Source organism: Pongo abelii, chromosome 10, assembly GCF_028885655.2.
Source record: "Pongo abelii isolate AG06213 chromosome 10, NHGRI_mPonAbe1-v2.0_pri, whole genome shotgun sequence".
Classification (NCBI taxonomy): Eukaryota; Metazoa; Chordata; class Mammalia; order Primates; family Hominidae; genus Pongo; species Pongo abelii.
This window is the reverse complement of record NC_071995.2, coordinates 45,253,549-45,273,035: the sequence shown is the minus strand read 5'-3', so window position 1 is coordinate 45,273,035 and position 19,487 is coordinate 45,253,549. Positions and strand designations below refer to the sequence as shown.

The window sequence follows — 19,487 nt, the reverse complement described above, 5'->3', positions numbered from 1 at the left end:
AAGAAAGTGAAAGAAAAGCCTGCATAATGTGAGAAAATATTTGCAATTCATATTTCTGATAAGGGACTTGTATCCAAAATATATAATGAAACTTACTACTCAATAATAAGAAGAGAAATAACCCAATTGAAAAAAATGGATAAAGGGTTTGAATAGACATTTCTCCAAACAAGATATAAAAATGGCCAATAAGGACATGGAAAAATGCTCAACATCACTAATTATTAGGAAAATCGAAACTACAATGACATAACACTTCACACCCACTAGTATGGCTACTCTAAAAAATACAGTTGTTGGGTAGGATGTGGAGAAATTGGGGCCCTCATATTTTGCTGGCAGGAATGTAAAATGGTGCAGCCACTTAGAAAAACAATTTGGTAGTTTCTCAAAATGTTAAACAGAGTTAACTAATGACCCAGCAATTCCAATCCTAGGTGAATTGCTTAAGATAAATAAACATATGTCCAGACTAAATTTTGTACACGAATGTTCAAAGCAGCATTATTCATAATAGCCAGAAAGTAGAAATGACCCAAACTTCCATCAAAATGGATCAACAAAATGTCCTATATTCATACAATGCAATATTACTCAGCCATAAAAGGAATTAAGTACTAACAGCTGCTACAACATGTATATTATGCTAAGTGGAAGAAGCCAGTCACAAAAGACTGAATATTTTATAATTTTATTTCTATAAAATGTCCAGAATAGGCAAATCTATAGAGATAGAAAGTAGATTAGTAGTTGCTTAGAGCCAGGGCCTAGGTAGGAAGGAGGAAGAATGTGAAGTGGCTGTTAATGGTATGAGGTTTCATTTTGGGGTGATGAAGATGTTCTAAATTTAGATTGTGGTGATGGCTGCACAATTCTGTGGATATACTAAAAATCAATGAGCTGTGCACTTTAAATGGATGAATTTTATGGTACATGAATAATATCTCAATAAAGCTGTTTTTATTTTTATTTTATTTTTGAGACAGCATCTTGCTCTGTCACCCAGGCTGGAGTGCAGTGGCGCGATCTCGGCTCACTGCAACCTCCACCTCCTGGGTTCAAGCTATCCTCCTGCCTCGGCCTCCCAAGTAGCTGGGATTACAAGCATGTACCACCTCGCCTGGCCAACTTTTGTACTTTTTAGTAGAGATGGGGGTTTCATCATGTTGGCCAGGCTGGTCCCGAACTCCTGACCTCAAGTGATCCACCTGCCTCGGCCTCCCAAAGGGCTGGGATTACAGGTGTGAGCCAATGCACTGGTCCCAATACAGCTGTTTTTAAAAGTGCATAGGAGGCTGTTCAGCCTATGGAATAGTCATTTTTTTGTTTCTTTACTTCTCTCATAAACTTGCTTTCCTTAAAAAAAAAAAAAAGAAGCTCAGTCCTTTATATAGTGTGCTTTTGTTGATACTTCTACTTTATTCACCACAACCATCTAACCATCTTCAGTGCTCTGGAATGGTGTGATTTGGTTGCCATTTTATAAAAGAGACCTCAGTGACATAACCTAAGGGCCCCTCCATGGATAATACCAAAATCTCATTTAAGATAGCTGGCTTACCCAGACAGCATCTAATATCACAGGCTTCATCAATGCAGCAAGCTTCCATAGTATGGACTCATGCCGCCACCATTCTGTGAGCCAGGACACGAGGGAAAACTGCAGACAGTCCTTTTCCACAGGGAGTGCCTGGCACGTGGGGATTCAGATCTGCAAAGAATTACTGTGCAGAGTGCTATGATCACTGCCAGCTTAGTGGTAGGTAGGTGGGAAATCCATGACAGTACAGAGGGAGGTCGAGAGACAATGCTATTTGGAAGAATCAGGTAAGATTTACCAAGAAACTAACTCAGGAGCTGGGCTTGAAGAATCAGTGGGAGATGGAAAGTGGTGCTTGTGTTGGTGTGCAGAGGAAAGAGCACTGTAGACCTAGACAATAGACAGAGACATTGGCACAGACAACATGGTGCATGGGGATTTGGAATATTTGGGGAAGAGCTGGAGCTGGGGTTCCCGAAGGAAGAGTAGATGGAGAGGAGGCTGTGGAGAAGCGGCAGAAGCTGGTTAGGAAAGTCTTGCTGGTAAGGAAATTGTCCTTACTCTGGATGTGATAGGGTTGTGCCTGGGTTTTGGAGATATCATTCAAGTGGCAGCGAGGGAGAGGAACAAGATATAGGAGAAAAGAAAAAGGGTAAACAGACCAGGGTGCATAATTATTAAAATAGTAATGCAAATGAAAGATGGTGTCCAACTGTAAAATTTTTTTTTGTTTTTTTAGACAGAGTCTCACTCTGACGCTCAGGCTGGAGTGCAATGGTGCAATCTCAGCTCACTGCAACCTCCGCCTCCCAGGTTCAAGCGATTCTCATGCCTCAGCCTCCTGAGTAGCTGGGACTAGAGGCACGTGCCACCATGCACGGCTAATTTTTGTATTTTTAGTAGAGATGGGGTTTCAGCATGTTGGCCAGGCTCGTCTTGAACACCTGACTTCAAATGATCCGCCCACCTTGGCCTCCCAAAGTGCTGGGATTACAGACATGAGCCACCATGCCCAGCCCAACTGTAAATATTTATCAAATGATTGAATGACTCCAAAGTTGGTATGTATTTCTTGGATTTCCTTTCCTCAGGGGAGGAGTGAAGATACAGATTAGTTCGAGGTAGGATGGATGGAGTTAAGGGAGTTCACGCCTGGAGATGTCTTTTGGTTTCTCCAGAATCTTGGTCTCAACTCACAACACTCACAAAGTAAGAGGGAGAAGAGGGAATGTACCTGGCCCTGAGAAGTCCTATTGCATTTTTCTCTTTAGTTAAGAAGAATTTGCATGCCAGCAAGGCTTAGTGTTGCTGTTTCTACAGCAAATTCTCCTGAGTAGACACTTCTCTGACAACAACTCTTTTGAGATAAAAATTTTTGATTTACTCTATGCAAATAAACTAGAAAATCTAGAAGAAATGGATAAATTCCTCAACACATACACCCTCCCAAGACTAAACCAAGAAGAAGTTCAATCTCTGAATAGACCAATAACAGGAGCTGAAATTATGGCAATAATCAATAGCTTACCAACCAAAAAAAGTCCAGGACCAGATGGGTTCACAGCCGAATTCTACCAGAGGTACAAGGAGGAGCTGGTACCATTCCTTCTGAAACTATTCCAATCAATAGAAAAAGAGGGAATCCTCCCTAACTCATTTTATGAGGCCAGCATCATCCTGATACCAAAGCCTGGCAGAGACACAACAAAAAAAGAGAATTTTAGACCAATATCCTTGATGAACATTGATGCAAAAATCCTCAATAAAATACTGGCAAACAGAATCCAGCAGCACATCAAAAAGCTTATCCACCATGATCAAGTGGGCTTCATCCCTGGGATGCAAGGCTGGTTCAATATACGCAAATCAATAAATGTAATCCAGCATATAAACAGAACCAAAGACAAAAACCACATGATTATCTCAATAGATGCAGAAAAGGCCTTTGACAAAATTCAACAACCCTTCATGCTAAAAACTCTCAATAAATTAGGAATTGATGGGACGTATCTCAAAATAATAAGAGCTATTTATGACAAACCCACAGCCAATATCATACTGAATGGGCAAAAACTGAAAGCATTCCCTTTGAAAACTGGCACAAGACAGGGATGCCCTCTCTCGCCACTTCTATTCAACATAGTGTTGGAAGTTCTGGCCAGGGCAATTAGGCAGGAGAAGGAAATCAAGGGTATTCAATTAGGAAAAGAGGAAGTCAAATTGTCCCTGTTTGCAGATGACATGATAGTATATCTAGAAAACCCCATTGTCTCAGCCCAAAATCTCCTTAAGCTGATAAGCAACTTCAGCAAAGTCTCAGGATACAAAATCAATGTGCAAAAATCACAAGCATTCTTATACATCAATAACAGACAAACAGAGAGCCAAATCATGAGTGAACTCCCATTCACAATTGCTTCAAAGAGAATAAAATACCTAGGAATCCAACTTACAAGGGATGTGAAAGACCTCTTCAAGGAGAACTACAAACCACTGCTCAAGGAAATAAAAGAGGATACAAACAAATGGAAGAACATTCCATGCTCATGGGTAGGAAGAATCAATATCATGAAAATGGCCATCCTTCCCAAGGTAATTTACAGATTCAATGCCATCCCCATCAAGCTACCAATGACTTTCTTCACAGAATTGGAAAAAACTACTTTAAAGTTCATATGGAACCAAAAAAGAGCCCGCATCGCCAAGTCAATCCTAAGCCAAAAGAACAAAGCTGGAGGCATCACGCTACCTGACTTCAAACTATACTACAAGGCTACAGTAACCAAAACAGCATGGTACTGGTACCAAAACAGAGATATAGATCAATGGAACAGAACAGAGCCGTCAGAAATAATGCCACATATCTACAACCATCTGATCTTTGACAAACCTGAGAAAAACAAGAAATGGGGAAAGGATTCCCTATTTAATAAATGGTGCTGGGAAAACTGGCTAGCCATATGTAGAAAGCTGAAACTGGATCCCTTCCTTACACCTTATACAAAAATCAATTCAAGATGGATTAAAGACTTAAATGTTAGACCTAAAACCATAAAAACCCTAGAAGAAAACCTAGGCAATACCATTCAGGACATAGGCATGGGCAAGGACTTCATGTCTAAAACACCAAAAGCAATGGCAACAAAAGCCAAAATTGACAAATGGGATCTAATTAAACTAAAGAGCTTCTGCACAGCAAAGGAAACTACCATCAGAGTGAACAGGCAACCTACAAAATGGGAGAAAATTTTTGCAACCTACTCATCTGACAAAGGGCTAATATCCAGAATCTACAATGAACTCCAACAAATTTACAAGAAAAAAACAAACAACCCCATCAAAAAGTGGGCGAAGGACATGAACAGACACTTCTCAAAAGAAGACATTTATGCAGCCAAAAGACACATGAAAAAATGCTCACCATCACTGGCCATCAGAGAAATGCAAATCAAAACCACAATGAGATACCATCTCACACCAGTTAGAATGGCGATCATTAAAAAGTCAGGAAACAACAGGTGCTGGAGAGGATGTGGAGAAATAGGAACACTTTTACACTGTTGGTGGGACTGTAAACTAGTTCAACCCTTGTGGAAGTCAGTGTGGCGATTCCTCAGGGATCTAGAACTAGAAATTCCATTCGACCCAGCCATCCCATTACTGGGTATATACCCAAAGGACTATAAATCATGCTGCTATAAAGACACATGCACACGTATGTTTATTGCCGCATTATTCACAATAGCAAAGACTTGGAACCAACCCAAATGTCCAACAATGATAGACTGGATTAAGAAAATGTGGCACATCTACACCATGGAATACTATGCAGCCATAAGAAATGATGAGTTCATGTCCTTTGTAGGGACATGGATGAAATTGGAAATCATCATTCTTAGTAAACTATCGCAAGAACAAAAAACCAAACACCGCATATTCTCACTCATAGGTGGGAATTGAACAATGAGAACACATGGACACAGGAAGGGGAACATCACATTTCAGGGACTGTTGTGGGTTGGGGGGAGGGGGGAGGGATAACATTGGGAGATATACCTAATGCTAGATGACGAGTTGGTGGGTGCAGTGCACCAGCATGGCACATGTATACATATGTAACTTACTGCACATTGGGCACATGTACCATAAAACCTAAAGTATAATAATAATAATAATAATAATAATTACAATAAAAGAAAAAAAAAAATCAAAAAAAAAAAAAAAAAAAAAAAATTTTTGATTTAAAGTTTTTATCCATGTTAGTGAAAGTAGCAAGTTGAAGAAGGATGTGTACTGACAAATTAAAAGCTTGAAAACATGCAAAATGTTAGTATATGCTACATAGAGATTCATACACGAAGAGTGAAAAACAGAGATATGCATGGGACCCTCCCAGTTACCCTGATATGATCATGACACACTGTGTGCATGACTCGAAATATCACGTGTGCCATAAATAGGTACAGTTATTATGTATCAATAAAAAATATATGCATGGGAATGGAAATATAAAACAGGATAGTGATTACATCTGGCAGAAAGTGAGGGGATAAAATTGGGAAAACAGGGGTTCTGTCAACTGAATGTTCATGTCCCCCAAATTTGTATGTTGAAATCCTGACCCCCAAGGTGATGGTATTAGGAGGTGAGGCCTTTGTACGGTGATTAGGTCACAAGGATGGAGCCCTCGTGAATGGGATTAGTACCTCATAAGACAGATCCCAGAGAGCTCCCTTCCCCCTTTTACTGTGTGAAGTTACAGTGAGAAGACAGCAACCTGTCAACCAAAAACGGGCCTTCACCAGGCATGGAATCTGCTAGCACCTTAATCTTGGACTTTCCAGTTGCCTGAACTGTGAGAAATAAGTTTCTGTTGTTTACAAGCCACCCGGTTTATGATATTTTGTTTTAGCAGTCTCAACAGAGTAAGGCAAAGGGTCTCAGTTAGGCATTATGTATATTTGGTTTGTTAAGCTGACTGGTGGGTGTACGGGGTTTGATGCTATTGTGTATACCTTTTTGTATCTAAAATATTTCCAAATAAAAAATAAAAGTATGCAATGGAGTTTGTAATTAGCAATCTTCAGTCTAGGCTGGAGCTTCCAAACAAATGTCTGCTTCTGTACTTGAGGGTCTAGACTCCAGTGCCAGACTTCTTAGGCACCAAGCCTTACTCCATCACTCATAGCTGTGTGACATGGGGCAAGTCTCTTAACATTTCTGTGCCTGAGTCTCCCCATCCATAAAATGAATCTTCCTAAATCTCAAGGATATTATAAGCATTATGTGAGTTATTATATGTAAAATGCTTAAAATAGTGCCTGGCATGTGACCAATGCTTAAAAGATGTCAGTTATTGTTGTAATTTACACACCAAGTCACTTGCTGACGTTGATTATTCCAGTTTCTTCTCATGACCAAATGTATGTGTTAGGCTGATTTTTCAGGGTAGTTATCCCAGCTTTTTGGTATTGCCCACTGCACACTTTCTTTTAGGAGGTACAGAGCAACTTGTTTCCAGAGATCAGTCAGAATGAAGAGCTGGGAAATAAATTGTTTGACTTTGGTTTTCAAAAGCCTAAGCCCTGAGGGCTACTGAGAGGACTCTGGATATAAAGCAAATATTTGGAGAAATATGGAGGGAGTGAGAAGGTCTTTCCCTCCTTCCCAAGGCTGGAGAAAGATCATCGGGCTGGGGAGCGAGAGAAAAGACATCAGGTGGATTTTAGAGAAGGGGCCAGTGCCGCTCCTTCTAGTCAGCATTCAGCAGCGGAGGCAGGACCTGAGAAGGGCCTGCAAAATACAGAATGCCAAGTTTCTGAATCTCCCTTCTCGAGCTGGAGTCATTGTTAGGAGGTTCCAGGAGGCCAGCTGGGCCTGGAAGGACTGTGAAGGCAGGAATGGCAGTAGTGACCCATGAAGACAGATGACATCAAGGGCTTGTCAGCTCTCCTTCCCTGCGGCATGCTTCTAATTCCCCACTGTAATCTCACTGAAACTTCAACCTGAGGAAAGGGTCAGAAAACTCGGAATTAACAAAGATCAAACTTTCTTCATTTAAAAATGGGCTCAAACTAGAAAGCGTTACAGGAAGATAAAGGTTATATTGCTTGGACCCCTGAGTTGGCAAAGTAAGATTCACACGCCATGGCAGGCAGCCTTCTAAGATGCCCCAGTGGTTCTTACCTCCTGGTATTAATGCCGTTGTATAATCTCCCCGTCTTGAGTGTGGGCCAGACCTAGGACTCACTTACAATGAATAGAATATGGCAAAAGTAGTGGAATGTCATTTCTGAGATTGGGCTACAGAAGACTGCATCTCTCCACTTGCTCCCACTCTCTCCCTAGCTCCTATCGAGAAAGTCAGCCGCCATGTTGTAAGCTGCCCTGTGGACAGACCCATGTGGGAAAGAAGTGAGGGCAGCCTCCACCAAAAGCCAGCGGCAAGGAACTGAAGTCCTTAGTCCAGCACCCCTTGGAGAATGGAAGTTTGCCAACAGCCGTGTGAGTGAGCTGGGAAGTGGATGTCATTTTCTAGCCCAAACCAACATCTTGATTGTAGGCATGGGAGAGACGTTGAACCAAAGGATCCAGCTGACCTGTGCCCACAGAAACTGTGAGACAATCAATGTTGCTGTTTGGTACCACTACATTTTGGGTTGATTGATCATAAAGGAATAGATAACTGAACATATACACTACATATATAAACAGTCATCTTTTGAATAGATATTATCATTTTCACATAGACAATATGGCAGAGAAACTATGGGAAGCCCAATCCTTGGATCTCAAAAATCCTTGCTTCTTGCTCTCTCGGTCACTTTCTGCTTTAGGTACATAGCATGGAGACGGGGGATTTGGGTTTCAGAGCCAGTCCTGTTGCTAGAGAGGTACGTGGATGTGGATCATTCTTACCTGCCCTAAGCTCATCTTATTTGACAAGTGGGGACACAAATAATACTTGCCTTGTAAGACTGTTGGGCAGATTTCCTGAAATCATGCAGGTGAGAAGCACTTTGTAAACTCCAAATTGCTATGTAGTTTTAGTTACAATATTATATTATATGAATCATATGTTTTTATTATTTATTAATTAGTTGTTTTCCTGGGTTAAGTAAGTATCCTAGTTTTCAGTCTGGAAAAACAAAATAAAAAGAAATTTTAAAAGGTATTTTTCACTACTTCTCTGCAATGCAATTTCAGAACAAAAATGTATCTAACACATGGGGCAGAAATTATTGTCTATTAATAAATGATGAACAACTTTTTGAAAGAGAATTGGTTTATAGGGAGACTCCTTGTACAGGTTAAATTGCCATCTATATAAAGTCTAAAACAAGCCAGGATTTGAACCCAGTTCTGTCTAAATAATAGATGCTCAATAAATATTTATTAAATGAATAATTGGACCCTAAGTTTGGAATCACTCTAGTATCTTTCTTCCTATTAGAATGAATGCAACCGTTAATGAGTTCTGATGTAATAACTAATGTAACTAATAACTAATATATTATGATGTAATAACTAATATATTATGATGTGATAATTAATATATTAGTAACCTTATATTTTCCATCTTAATTTGGCTTACACTACTTTTTCAGTATCCCTCTTTAATTAAAAAATTAATATATATTCTTCTAACAAAGGGTAACATTCTTTCTATTCTCTTAGGGCTGCCAGATAAAATACAGGGCACTCAGTTGTTCGAATTTCAGATAAATAACAAATCATTTTTTAGTGTAAATATGTCCCAAATACTGCATGGGACATACTAAAAATGATTTGTTGTTTATCCAAAATCCCAATTTAATCGGATGTTTTATATTTTTGTTTGCTAGATCTGGCAACCCTAATCTTCCTCTTAAACAAAACTAGAAGTATAGCATATTTTGTATTCATTATACACCTTTCTCTCTACCTTTCTTGCTCTTGTTATCAAAAATTTTAGTTCCAAACTTTTAAAGTAAAAATATTTTTTAAGCAAATAGCTACAATAGTAACATGTTAACGATTTCTCTGATGATGGCTATTCCTTGATTCCCACTCCTACTGTATGAAATAGGAAAGACCAAACTATTTTTCCTACTGCCATGCTCGACACAGCACAGAAGACACCTGATCACCAAAATGTGTGTAGGTTTTTTTCCACACACCAAGCAATTTTCCAACTGTGTGTCTATAATCATTTCATTCCATTCTGACACTACAGCTGGGTGCAGTGGCTCACGCCTGTAATCCCAGCACTTTGGGAGGTTGAGGTGGGTGGATCGCTTGAGGCCAGGAGTTTGAGACAAGCCTGGCCAACGTGGCAAAACCCCATCTCTACAAAAAAGTACAAAAATTAGCCGGGCATGGTAGCCCATACCTGTAGTCCCAGCTACTTGGGAGGCTGAGGCAGGATGATCACTTGAACCCAGCAGGTGGAGGTTGCAGTGAGCCGAGATCGTGCCACTGCATTCCAGCCTAGACAATGAGCAAGAACCTGTCTCAAAAATCGTTGGCTTTTTAGATTAATTAATATTTATTTTTCCAAGACCTAATATCTTTAAATAAAAGAGGAAACTTAAGACCCCAACACAAATATTATTGCATCTTACTGAAGGAACCACCAAGCCAATATGGGTCCTGTGACACGCTAATTTGTAATCTTTCTTTAAACTAAGCTGAGGACCTATGCACCCTCCTGTTTAAGGGAATATGGCAGAGATTGCTAGTTGCCACCCGATATCCTTCATAATAACAAAACACTAATTTTTTGTTGGGCATATTGCCATCCACCTAAGATTACATTTTTTAGCCTCCCTTGCAGACAGCTGTAGTCATGTGATTAATTTTTGGTCAATGATATATAAGAAGCATTATGTAGGCCAGGCATGATGGCCTACATAATCCTAGCACTGTAATCCTAGCACTTTGGGAGGCTAAGACAGGTGTATCACTTGAAGCTAGGAGTTCAAGACCAGCCTGGCCAACATGGCAAACCCTGTCTCTACTAAAAATACAAAAATTAGCTGGACATGGTGGCGCACACCTGTAATCCCAACTACTTGGGGGGCTGAGGTGGGAGAATCACTTGAACCTAGGAGGCGGAGGTTGAGCCTAGATCACGCCTCTGTACCCCAGTCTGGGGGAGAGAGTGAAGTCTAAAAAAAAAAAAAAATTATATTCTATTTACAGGGACCTTTTTAAAAAAGGGGGCAAAATTTTCTCTTCCTCTTTCTCAGTCCTTCTGCTTGGAATGCAGGTGTGAAGGCCAAGGGCTAAAGTTTTGGCAGCCATCTTCAACCATGAGAACAAGTGCCAAACCCTAGGCTTGACGGAAGACAGTGCTGCTAAGGAGACTTGCTATTTCCGGGCCTCTTTTACACAAAAGTAAAATGTGAAATGTTGAGCCACCACTCCTGGCCTACATAATGCTTCTTATATGTCACGACCAACAATTAGTCACACAACTACAGCTGTCTACAAGGGAGGCTAAAAAATGTAATCTTGGCTGGGCGCGGTGGCTCACGCCTGTAATCCCAGCACTTTGCGGGGCCAAGGCGGGCAGATCACGAGGTCAGGAGATGGAGACCATCCTGGCTAACATGGTGAAACCCCGTCTCTACTAAAAATACTAAACAAAATTAGCCGGGTGTGGTGGCAGGCGCCTGTAGTCCCAGCTATTCGGGAGGCTGAGGCAGAAGAATGGCGTGAACCCGAGAGGCGGAGCTTGCAATGAGCCGAGATCGCACCACTGCACTCCAGCCTGGGCGACAGAGCGAGACTCTGTCTCAACAACAACAACAACAACAAAGTAATCTTAGGTGGATGGCAATATGCCCAACAAAAAATTAGTGTTTTGTTATTGTGTAGGATATTGGGTGGCAACTAGCAGTCTTTTCCATTTTCCCTTAATCAGGAGGAGGCATAGGTCTTCAGCTTAGTTTAAAGAAAGATTACAAATTAGTGCACAACAGGACCCATATTGGCTTAGGTTAGTGCTGGTTCCTTCAGTAAGATGCAATAATATTTGTGTGGGGGTCTTAAGTTTCCTCTTTCATTTAAAGATATTAGGTCTTGGGAGAATAAATATTTATCAACCTACAAAGCCAATGCTTAAATTAATTTAATTAAATTAATTGAGTTAAATTAATCATTGGCTTTGTAGGTCAACATCTACTGGCATTAGATGTCTTTTGATTAAATTGATCATTTAATTTAAACCATAATAACCTATTTAATAACCTATGAGTTTGAAAAAGCATGGGCCTGGGGCTGGAAGACCTAGGTGTGCCACATACTTGCTGTAAGTGTCAAATGGAACATGCAAAAGGCTTCAATAAAGAGTCAACAAATAGTCAGCAAATGCTCAGCTGCCTCTCTCTCTTCCTCCCTTTCCTCCATGAAGATTTCTGTGTGCTGGTGGGGAAACCTGGTTGGCACAAGCAGTTCCACAATTACTTTTAATGCCAACTGTGTCTGGCTAAATCTGAAAAGACATTAACTGTGGCTACCATTTACTGCCTTGTGCACATCTCTGGTTGAGGTTGCCTGGATCTACAGTTTTAAATAGGGCAGTTCTTACAGGAAGGCAGAGGTGCAGTAATAGCTTAGAGAAAAATACACTCATATTTCTAGCTCTGGACCTAAGGGGCTGCCTTAATAATAATAATAATAATAAACTGTAGCAGGCTTTCAGCTATGGAGACAGCAGGTATAGGCTCAAGAGTGGTTTGGGCTTCTTATGGCATGTACTTTCTATAAAGGGCACACTGCTTCAGAGGCAGATCCACGAAAGGCCCAGGAACATCCTCTTTGGTTCTGGAAAATTCCCGTCTTGTTTCTTTGGAAGCTGCTGCCTGAATCATGTAAACTGCTGACAACAAAGAGTGGAAGGAGAAGCATTTTTGTAAAACATCTGTATAGCGTCCACTTCAAACAGCGGTAGGGGGTGGAGGGGAAAATTAATGGTTGTTTTGACAGCCTGAGTCTTTAAGCTGAGGCACTAAAAAGCACTTTTCATATCGTTAAATACAACTTCTCTGCCTTACTCAAAGTTGAGATGTAACAATGGCTGATTACTACGTACAGTCTACTTTATCTTGACTATTTTTCAGTATCTCACATGGGAGGATATTAATTACAGATGTCTTTTGAGGCTTGGATAAAACAATTTAAGTCTTCTTAATAGAGTTCACATTAAATTGGTGAAAGTTGCCTACTAAAATGTTGACAACCTCATTACATGTTAGGGATATTTATTATCCCTGGGAATTTCAGGGACCAAACATATGAGTAATCTTTGGCATGACCTTTTACCTAAATGCCTTTTATGGGGCGGGATGGATTCTTGGTTTGCTGAGTGATAAACATGGGAAACCAGAGTTGTGTAGTGGATAGAGTTTTGGATTTAGGGTCGGACCACTTGGTTTGATCCTTGCCTTTGAAAGTGGAGTAAACTTGATAAGGGTGACTATGAGATTCGTGATGAATAATTGTGGGCGTGAGGCATTGACTCAGGTGTTTCAGCTATGTCCTGTTACTTAATTCTCAGACTGGCTCTATGAGGTGTTCTTACTTTAATCTCAGAAAGGCTTGGATACCCTCACACCCAAGATTCCCCGGCCACGTTCCTCATGTCTTTGTGTGGAACACCTTATGCCTTGCAAATTACAAAAGGCTGTGTAAACATAAGAAGCTGGCCTTGTCTTAACCCAACAGACATGGAGTGCACAGTCTAAGCAGCTCCCCCAAGATTCATAGGCTTGCAGGCTGTGGAGAGGGGAAAGGTTTCTGCAACATGAGAGAAAAATAGTCTTATGGGTATAAAACTTACAATTTTGGAAATAACGTCTCCTGTAAAGGGAAAGGGAGTTTGTTTCAATCTGAGGAAAACTCCCGTTTTCAAATGTTCAAAGAGCTGATATGGCAGATCTTGGGGGTTGGCTGACTCAACTGCATTTCCAACCATATTCCCCTCTTTTGGTTTTGTCTTAGAGGCTATAAAAGAAATAAGCCCATCTTATGAACTGATGGGAAAACAGCACAGCACTGTTTCACTCTGCAGTGTTGCCTCGGACGCTGAGCTCCGGAGGGTTGCAATAGATCTGCCAGTGTCTCCTTGTGAAATCCCTGCCACTCCCACCAGACAGACCCAGGTGCTCGAGCACTTTTAAAGGGAACATGTCTACTCTTGAAAAAGAGAAAACCCTGCTGGTGGGTCCAGGGGGAGATGTTACACAGCACCACATATGGCTTCATTGCCTCTTCATCACATTTAGAGGTCTTTCCCTCCTCCAAAATCTCATGAAATCTGGCCCCAAATTCTCTTTGCACCTTTTCTGCTTCATTATCTCTAAGCAGTGTCTGCCCCTGCTTCCCCCCACCCACTTCTCTTGCTAGGAGCTTTTTTTTTTTTTTTTCCAAATAGTGTAATCTCTAGGCCCAATTTCCATAAAAGAAAGGAGAAGGAAATAGTAAATAATGTACTTATAATTTAATATTTGCTTTCTATTACGATTCAAACAATATAGAAGTACAAAATAAAAGATTAGTGTCCATGTCTCCCCTGTTCTCCCTCAATGCCTCTAACCAGATTTAAAAGACCAGCTTTAAAAGATGGACTTGGAGCCTTCTTTTTTTTTTTTTTTTAATGTTTCACCATGTTTATTTGACATCATGATTTCATAGTCCTTATGCAAGGGGAAATAAGCACTCTCTTCCCTTTTTTGTTGCATGTGTGTTAGCAGGAGTCAGAAGAACAGAATATGAGGGAACAAGCAGAGGGTGCAGAAAATGGAAAGAAAGATGCTGTTGAAGACACAGAGTGAGTGTTTATATAAACCCTTCTCTAAACAAGCAGTATCAACAAAGAGTACAAAGCTGACAGCATGGAGTGTCTTCTTACAGAAATAATCTGGGACCACATTCAACATACATTAATTATACAGCATCAGGGTACAGGTTTTCCGTCAGAAATTATGTGTATATTCTTTTTTCTCACTTTTAAGTGGCATTGATGACATTGTTCATGTACTTTTAGTGTATTATTAAGCAAATATTAATTTAATCATATAAACCAATCGTGGTCAGCAAAAAGCGTTGTTAGCTGCCATGTAAAGGTCCTTCTTTTAAGTAAAACTTAATTCTACACTTCTAGCTTCCTATCAGAGGAACTTCTTGATGGAACTCTTTCAGTTGGCTTTACAACTCATCTGCAACACCAAATGTGGATTAAATTCAGATCACACCTTGGTTGAAGATATGTATATAACAGCCCCTGGCAAAATTAGCTAATATCTTGTAATTGTAAACGAATTGTTCTCTCTTAGCCATTTCCTCCACAATTTCCTATAACGGTCTTTATCCAAATGCTTTGGTGCTCCATAAGTGACTGTGAGCCAGAGGTGCCTCAGTGCTGGAGATGCCTGTCACGGAGAAGATCAGAATGTGTGAAGATAACCCTGAATTACATTCATTTCATCAGTTCTGCCCAATCCACAGGGGTAAAAAATGGATGAGATTTGATATCTTCAACGCCAGCAACTCCAACACCAGGACTTGGAGCCTTCTAAACTGTCTTTTATGTAAATGTAATCTTCATTTTCTAGCTCTATATATAGTTTTAGCAGAGATGGAAAAACTCGATCTTTCAAAAGCCATTAGCAATGTGAGCCCATGGTTCTATTAGGTCGGTGCAAAAGTAATTGCTGTCTTTGCCATTAAAAGTAATGGCAAAAACCAAACCGCGATTACTTTTGAACTGACCTAATAGAAAGAGACTGCTATTTTCTTGGGAAGATGAAACCATTTTGTGGGGTTTTTGAAAATGTAGAGAGAAGGTGCAGAGCCCAGTCCACAGTGAAGTTGTGCCTAAGAAGCACTATGCTGCTTTGACTGATAAAATAAAAGGATGTCTTTACAGGATGGAGATTGGTATAAGCCTGGACTCACTGATAATCTTCAGAAATACCAGGGAGGTCACTGGGATTTGGAGGCTACCATCCTAAGGATGAAGGCTTGAATTGTTCTAATTAGATGCCAAAGGAACAGGTGGCCCCAAAAGGCCAGAGAACTAGGATACAGCTGATATACCTACTTTAAAAAGGATCTGTTATACAGACTGTTCTGTGCTTTAGTGCTTCCCCTTAGCATGCTACCTTAGACATCCTGCATTGTCAATCTTAGAGTGAGTTTATCAAAAGTTTCTCGTGATAGTGAGTGAGGTACTAGTGCAGACCACAAGAGTATAGCTCATTAATAGAGGGAAATAAATGAAAATCAGTGGGCAGAGAAGTAAATTAACTTTACCTCAAATGTAAATGTTCCTGCAGGAGCTGAAAGTGCATTTTAATGACCTTTCTATGGCCAAATAGAAAACACATCAGCAGATCAGAGCTTGTCTTCTTTCCTAGACTTTAATTTCCTCCTTTGAACAAAGGGACAATGAGGTGTCTGATTCAGAACAGAACATGTTGCACGGTTGTTAAATTAAATGTGAAAAGGAAAAGACTGAGGCTTTTAAAACGTGTGCTCAATTTTTCCGTCAACTGGAGGCCTCGGCAAAATTATCACCCATTCAATAAGGACTCTGTCACTGGCTTATCAAATGTCCCGAACCCTTGGGAAACAAGACTTGAGGTTAGTCTAGGTCTTTTTGTTGCTGGGCCACCCTAACATCCCTGATTTCCTCTCTGGACTCTCTTTGGCTTAGTTTATTTCCTCCTTTTTGTATATACTTGTCTTTCTCCAAAGTCCTTGTCCTTAGTATATCTGGCTCTCCATAAACATTCTCCTGTTGCTCTAATTCCCAACACCCACAATTTACAATAAATAGAAGGTTCTATTGGGAGTTGAAAACCTAGGTTGGAGCCTTGACTCTGCCACTTAAATGGCTTTATCTTCTGTTTTTCCAACTGTAAAGTAGATTAGTAATGGGTGTTTATAATTCTTGGAACGACAATGGGTGATAGTGTGTTTGGATGGATATGCTTTATAAACTTTCAATGGTTATAGAAATGCAAGGCGCACACACACACACACACACACACACACACACACACACACACACACACACACACACACACACACACACACACACACACACACACACACGGAAGATAGCCAGCCTGAACAAAAGACATTCAGATTTATAGTCCCTGTTAGCATGGTTGTGACTTCATGGCATGCCACCTCTGGGCCCTGAAATAGATATGTAATAAATTGTATTTTACAGATTTAGAAAACATTTAAACCCTCAGAATATTGCTCTGGCAGGCTCCTTGAGACCGTCAAAATTCTCATCCAACCATGTTATTTTCCGGATGGGAAAACTGAGGGCAGGAACTGTCCTGGGGCAAAGTGCCAAACAGAGCAAATCCCGGCCTGGATTGCAGGTTGTTTGATTCTCAGTTCTGGTCCTTCTTCTGTCTATGATGCCGTCTTGACTCTGACTTTGCTGAGTCCCGGAGGAAGATGAGTAGCCCAGGCTGACTCTCCTGATAAGGTTGTCTTGGAGGACAATGAAAGTGCTGTTGTGGCCCCCAGCCCCCAGCATTTATATAATGAGTTATTTCTAAGGCATTTCCATTAAAAGAAAATGTTTTTTGGGCACGAAGGAGCAGGGTGTTGGACTAAGCTCCTGTCCCTCCCCTCCTAGTGGTACAGAAGACAAGGAGAGAAAGGACAGCCAAGATTGTCACAAAGAAGGAATTGGTCTTTAGGGCCTCATTCTGAGTGTTTTGCTTTCTCTGTAATGTTGGTGCTTTCTCTTCCTTCATCTACCTCCGTCTCCATTTGATGTTGCCCTGGTGCCCTGAGGCAGCTTTACAAGAAATTCCTGTAGATCCAAGCCTTTCCTGGCTCCCTTCCTGCATCCCAATATGTAGTTCCCATCACCCATTTCTATAGAACTCTGCTCTTACTGAGAAATTCAAGAACAATAACTCCCAATGTCTTTGTTGTTCCACATAATAACTTTGCCTATCTCTCTGATGAATTGTATTTATTGTAAAACAGTATAAGGAAAACAATAAATGAATAAAAAACGCCCACTGTTCCACCCTCTAACATGCCAACTGTTTTCATCTTTTGAGTTTCCTGCCCATATGCTGCATGTTTTACAGAGTAGTAACTCATAGTGCATCTACAATTCAGCCCTCTGCTTTTATCTATTACATTCTATTAATTTATCATGTTGCTACATAGATTTCAGAATCATCATATTTAGCTATGGTATAATGTTTCATACCATTGCTATATCATGATTTATTTAACCATTCTCCCTTTTTTTGATGTGTGAATTATTTCTGATTTTTCTTCATTATTAGTAATACTGCTTTGAAAAATGGATACCTTCAATTCTTTCATTCTTTTGAATGATTTCCCCAGAATAAATTCCAAAGAGTTAGATTAGTGAGTCAAACAGTAAGAATAATTTGAGGGATGCACAATTCACTTAACAAACACCAAGAGTCTGCTGTGCTAAGCCCTGAATTATCCCAGATGAAAGTCACAGAGTTTACACTCAATAGGCCCAGCGTTACAGCCTTGCCAATGCACCACAATGTAGTAGTCTCTCGTTGCCTGAGTTATCACCCCAAGTTCTTTGTTTCACAACCAATAAAATTAAGGAGCACAAACACTAAGGGTGCAAATTTGATAAGCAAAAGAAGAAAGTTCTTTGCTGTGGAGAGGGGGCCTGAAAGAGGGTTGCTGTTTTTGCAGTTGAATGCAAAGGCTTTTGTAAGAAACCAGTGAGGGCTGGGTATCTCATCTCCATAAGGTGCAAATTTCTGGTCTTCCTAAAGCGCATGCAGGCTCTTAGCTTAAGTTATTCCATATTACTTTGTTGCCTTACTGTGCATGTGTCAGGGGATGGAATTTTCCACTGTGGGCATGTCTGGGCAAGTCACCTGTGTAGCCTTTCTTATCTGTGCGGCTGTGGGCATGTCTTAGGCAAGCCCTTCTGTGCCTGCAGCTTGATTTTTGAGGCTGTTCTTTTGTTTGAAAGAGTTCAACCAAAGAACCACCCTAACTACCTGCCTGACTGGTTTCTTCCTTTCTCTTCTCTCACCAGCATCTAGCCACAGAAATATTTGTCATAATAACCCCCATAAAAACCCCTATTTGCTAAGTGTCTGTTCAGTGCCAGGTACTATGTTACCAAGTGTCTATATATTTTATTATAACTTCTCAACATCACCAAGAAAACAGTACTATTAGATTCCTATTTTGCAGATGAGAGAACTGAGGCTGAGAGAAATTAAGTAGCTTTTCCAAGGTCACATAGCCAGTGAGAGGCCCAGCTGGGATTCAAACCCAGGTCACCCTGACTTGAAAGCATATGGGCTTCCTGTTAGTGCTACCCAGTTCCTCTTCATGTATAGGTATTTGCCAAACTATTTCCCCAAGATTGTGCAGTGTTGTAGTTTGTCAATTATCTGAGTCTTTTTTTCTTTCTTTTTTTTTTGAGATGGAGTCTTGCTCTGTCATCTAGGCTGGAGTGCAGTGGTGTGACCTCTGCTCATTGCAACCTCCACCTCCCGGGTTCAAGCGATTCTCCTGCATCAGCCTCCCAAGTAGTTGGGATTACAGGCACGCACAACCATGCCCAGCTAATTTTTTTGTATTTTTAGTACAGACAGGGTTTTGCCACATTAGCCAGCCTAGTCTTGAACTCCTGACCTCAGGTGATCCACTCGCCTGGGCCTCCCAAAGTGCTGGGATTCAGGCGTGAGCCACTGTACCTGGTGAATGATCTGAGTCTTTGTATTTCATCTCCGTGCTCACAGAATAAGGTATAATTATTTTCTTATGCAATTTCATTAATTTTTCAAGTGAAAAGCTATAAGCATTATTGTGCTTTTAGAGAGTGGCTTTCAAGAACTTAACTGAAACCCTTAAGGAATACAGTGCTTCAGGGAGGGTGGAAAGGCTCACTCTCCAATACTGCTCAAAG

General features: G+C 40.6%; 1 long non-coding RNA gene across 1 annotated transcript in view; it reads left to right on the top strand.

Moving 5' to 3' along the window:
* The first annotated feature begins 7,901 nt into the window (after positions 1-7,901).
* The window catches only part of LOC129049117 (uncharacterized), a 33,369-nt gene continuing 21,783 nt past the window's right edge, over positions 7,902-19,487 (top strand). Inside the window, exons 1-2 of the long non-coding RNA XR_008511918.1 lie at positions 7,902-8,044; positions 14,278-14,354. This is a non-coding gene — a long non-coding RNA (uncharacterized LOC129049117). The remainder of the gene's footprint in view (positions 8,045-14,277; positions 14,355-19,487) is intronic.